Genomic DNA, 4,480 nt, shown 5'->3' with positions numbered 1-4,480 from the left:
TTTTTTTTTGAGATGGAGTCTCACTCTGTACCCAGGCAGGAGTGCAGTGGAATGATCTCAGCTCACTGCAACCTCCACCTCTCAGGTTCAAGCAATTCTCATGCCTCAGCCTCTCCAATAGCTGGGACTACAGGCACATGCCACCATGTCTGGCTAATTTTTGTATTTTTAGTAAAAGTGGGTTTTGCCATGTTGGCCAGGCTGATCTTAAACTCCTGGCCTCAAGTGATCTGCCCGCCCCGCCCTGCCAAAGTGCTGGGATTATAGGCATAAGCCACTGTGTCCAGCCCTCATTGCAAACTTTTTTTTTTGAGACAGAGTTTCACTCTTGTTGCCCCGACTGGAATGCAATGGTGTGATCTTGGCTCACTGCAACCTCTGCCTCCTGGGTTCAAGTGATTCTCCTGGCTCAGCCTCCTGAGTTAGCTGGGATTATAGGCATGCGCCACCACGCCCAGCTAATTTTGTATTTTTAGTAGAGACAGGGTTTCTTTATGTTGGTCAGGCTGGTCTCAAACTCCCAACCTCAGGTGATCCACCCTCCTCGGCCTCCCAAAGTGTTGGGATTACAGATGTGAGCCACGGCACCTGGCCACAAACTTTTCTAATGTCTTCTACATTTAAATTTGCCCTCACTTCTCATTCTATATTAGGCAAAATTCTTTTTTTCTTTGAGACAATCTCACACTGTCACCCAGGCTGGAGTGCAGCAGCGTTATCTCGGCTTACTGCAACCTCCACCTCCCGGGTTCAAGCGATTTTCCTACCTCCGCCTCCTGAGTAGCTGGAATTACACGTGTGCGGTACCATGTCTGGCTAATTTTTGTATTTTTAGTGGAGACAGGTTCTCACAATGTTGTCCAAGCTGGTCTCGAACTCCTGACCTCAAATGGTCCACCCACCTTGGCCTCCCAAAGTGCTGGGATTATAGGCATGAGCCACTGTGCCTGGCTTAGATTAGGCAGAATTCTTTATGACAGAAACACAACTCAAAATTGTCTTAAGGGAAAAAAGAAATAGAATTTATTTGTTCACAGAGCCAAAAAGTACAGAAGTAGATCTTTCACTTCAAGCATGGCTGAATCCAGGTCCTCAATGATACCAATAGGATGTTGTCTTTCTCACTCTCTGCATTCCTCCATGTTGACCTCATTCTCATTCTCAATCTCTCCTCTTGATGACAAGATGACCACAAGAAGCTCCAAACTTACACTTTGCCTGCTTGTCAGCTCCAGCAGAAAGAGTAACTCTTTCTCTAAGATTCTAATAACAGTCCTGGAATTGAGTCTCATGAGCCTGGTTTGACTCACTTGTCCATTCCCAAACCAATCATTTGGGCAGGGAATGGGATATTCTAATTGGCCAGGCCTGGGTCACCTGGGGGTGGTCTGCTCAATCTAGACCATATAACTGAAAATGAGGAAGAATGGTTCCCCAAAGGAATGTTGGAGTGCTGGTATCAGAACAAAGGGAATTGGATGTAGGCAGACAGAACCAACAGATGTCCACTATGCTTCCACCCCTCAACCTAGTGCAAACTGATTTCCACTCCTAGCATTCACTGATAGCTGTCTCACCAAGGTGACCAGGGAACCTGATAGCCAAGAGCATCTGCTCAGCTCTCATTCTTCACCTTTCTGCTAGTCACTCCTTCCTTCTGCAAACTCTCCTTGACTTCCATCACCCAGCTCTAACTGAACTCTCTCCAATCTCTCTGACCCACCCCTCTACCTCCTTCGCATATAGCCATCCTCCAAGATTTAGGCCTCAGTCCTTCCCTCTCTAGTCTCCATCTGTGGTCCCACTCTCTCCTGTACACACTTCTCTTGGGAGTCGAAAAGGCCAAAGGGATCATGACCAACTCAGCATTCCACTGGAGGCTGTATGATCAAACAGCAAACTGTTTATCATGAATGTAGGATGTGAGCAAACACACTGCACCTGCCACCAAAAGGTTTGCTGATGGACATCACTCCCTGGTGCAGGGCTCCTTGAAGTTACCTAAGAAATATAGCACTTATTGTTCATATGATGCAGTCTCACAAGCCTGCTGTGAACCAAACCTCCGACTGACAATTACCCGACAATCACCCCCCCTTTCTCGCTATCTCTTTTGCCTAATAAATACGGAGGACTATATAAAGCTTAGGGCGGCAAAGTGCCCCTGTCCACTAGCAGCAAAGTGCTCCTGATCCCTTCTTCCAAATATACTCTTTTGTCTCTTGTCTTTTATTCCTGTTGCCCACCCCACTTTGTTCCGTCCACCAGGGATAATGGCAGGTTACACACTTCTAGTTCCTGGACATCTCCTAAATCTTCTGTCTCCTGGCAATCACCTGAGCTCCCCTAAAGCCCTCAAACGAATGGTTCTGGCAATTTCACAGATTCTTGATTTATGACCCCATCCTTTCCCCTTGCCTTTTTCCCAGCCCCTACCTCTGGTCGGTCACCAAATTAGCCACTTCCCTATTGGGACCCGCTTTCCCATTAATGCTCCCCACTCAGTTCCATACCTCTGCCCTGCCCAGACCTTCATCATGTCACTCCTGACATCTCTATCCACAGCCTCTGCCCCATTCCTCCTGCACCCAGGGACCCGATTAACCTCATAAGAACCAGTTGATCAAAACATTCCTTTATCTGAAAACTTCCACGGTTCCTTATTGCCATTAAGACTCCTTAACATGGACTGCTTTCAGGGCTCCGGAATCTGTCCCCAGATTTACCTTCAATTATTTATCTTGCCGAGTCCTTCAGACTCCAATAATTTACTCACTGTCCCCAAAACATGCCAAACATTTTCCCACCTCTGAACTTTTACATGACACTAACATTAGACCCTCATTATTGACTTCTAAATTTTACCCATATTTCAAAACTGAGCTCCAAGCCACCTCTGTGAAATCATCTGTAAATACATCAGCTATTCCTCCAATTTTGAGTGTATACATGTTTGTTGCTTTTGCATAATATGTAATGCCTCCTCTAGCAAGGGAATCACAGGAGAGCTTCTCCCAAAGTCATGCATTTCCCCAGAAATAATGCTGTCTGTTCCGCAGCTACTACTGTTGTGAGCAACTAAATGTTGTCTTCCTTGGGCTCTCTCATAGTAGTCCCTGCCCCTCTCTTCCTCATGAGACTATGTCAAGGCTAATGTGAAAATACTTCATGCACTGTTGAAAATGTATGTTAGGGATGAGCATAAAACAACAGACAGGGGAAACAGAATCATTTGCAGACCCTAACATTTTAACTTTCTTAAATGTTTTTCTTCAATACTTTCCTATAGCTCATACTTTAAATGACTTTAAAATTATGCTTTAAGTAAACATATGCTTTAAATAGTTTTATTTGCTTCATTTTCCTTCATAACTATCCCCTTTTTTTTGTCATCAAAGATACGTGCGTTTTTTTAAAAAAAAACTTTCTTGTCTCCTGCTATCTCTGGAAGCTTCTTGTTGACCTCTGGCTGGTTTTTTGGTTTCTTTTTTTTGGCTTTTCATTTCTTAGGGGGTTGGTGGTGGTGGTGAAGGAGGTCTTCTGGTGGCCCCTGCATCAGCGCACCCCCTCAACATGAGCATGATTGACTGGAATCCCTGTTATTTCTATGGTGTAGACAAAATCAGCCATGTAGCTATTAACATCTCCCTGATTTAAAAGAAATACTGAACTTTCTTTTCCTGCTGTCCTTAGCGAGGAAAGGTGTAAACACAAGAGACTGTAGCTAGTATTGGAAGTCCCCAGGAGACAGGCGTTTCCTCTTGGTCACTGACTCCCTGGGTGACTGATGCCCCTTGAACAGCAGGGCCACCGTGTTTCCTTTGAAGCAAGTGATCCTTAAGGAATTTTCCAGGTTTAGTAACTTCTGTCTAGCTCTGAAAAGACGTAATGGCTGCAAAAGTGCTTCGTTGAAGAAAATAAGATATATTCATTTTAAATAAAAATACTTATGGGCGAGAAAAATCGGATTGGACTGAATCAATTACAGTAAATCTGTGGGCTCTAAGGGAGCAAATAATCCAGGCTGGCTGAAAGAGTTAAATATTTTAAATTTATAAAGCCAGGGCAAACACATAAAAGGATTCAATCTTCTTCTTCTTTTTTTAAGGATTCAATCTTCTAACAATCCCGGGAGGGGGGCAAGAGCAGGATTCTTGTTTCCATTTTAAGAATGAGGAAACAGGTTCAGAAAGCCTAAGTGGCATGCCTCTTCAGTAATCGGCCAATCGTCGCCGCCTAACTTCACCTCACCTCCCAGTGCAGCACTAGAGTCCCCTCAGGGGTGGCCGTCCCTGGTCAGTCCAGCTCCAGCAGGCCGGGAGGGTAGGACGTTCCCTGTCAGGCAGCACTTCCGCCTCCCGGGGCCCGCGCAGCTCACCTCCTTCACCTCCCGCGCTACCCCAGTCACGAGTTGTTTTCGGGGGCCCGCCCCTCCACTTGCTGATTGGGTAGCTCCTGAACCATTGCTGTCCTCTGATTG

The sequence above is a fragment of the Rhinopithecus bieti genome, unplaced genomic scaffold, assembly GCF_001698545.2.
Source record: "Rhinopithecus bieti isolate Rb0 unplaced genomic scaffold, ASM169854v2 scaffold_22453, whole genome shotgun sequence".
In the NCBI taxonomy this organism is placed as follows: Eukaryota; Metazoa; Chordata; class Mammalia; order Primates; family Cercopithecidae; genus Rhinopithecus; species Rhinopithecus bieti.
The sequence above is the reverse complement of the archived record's forward strand: the minus strand, read 5'-3'. Positions refer to the sequence as shown.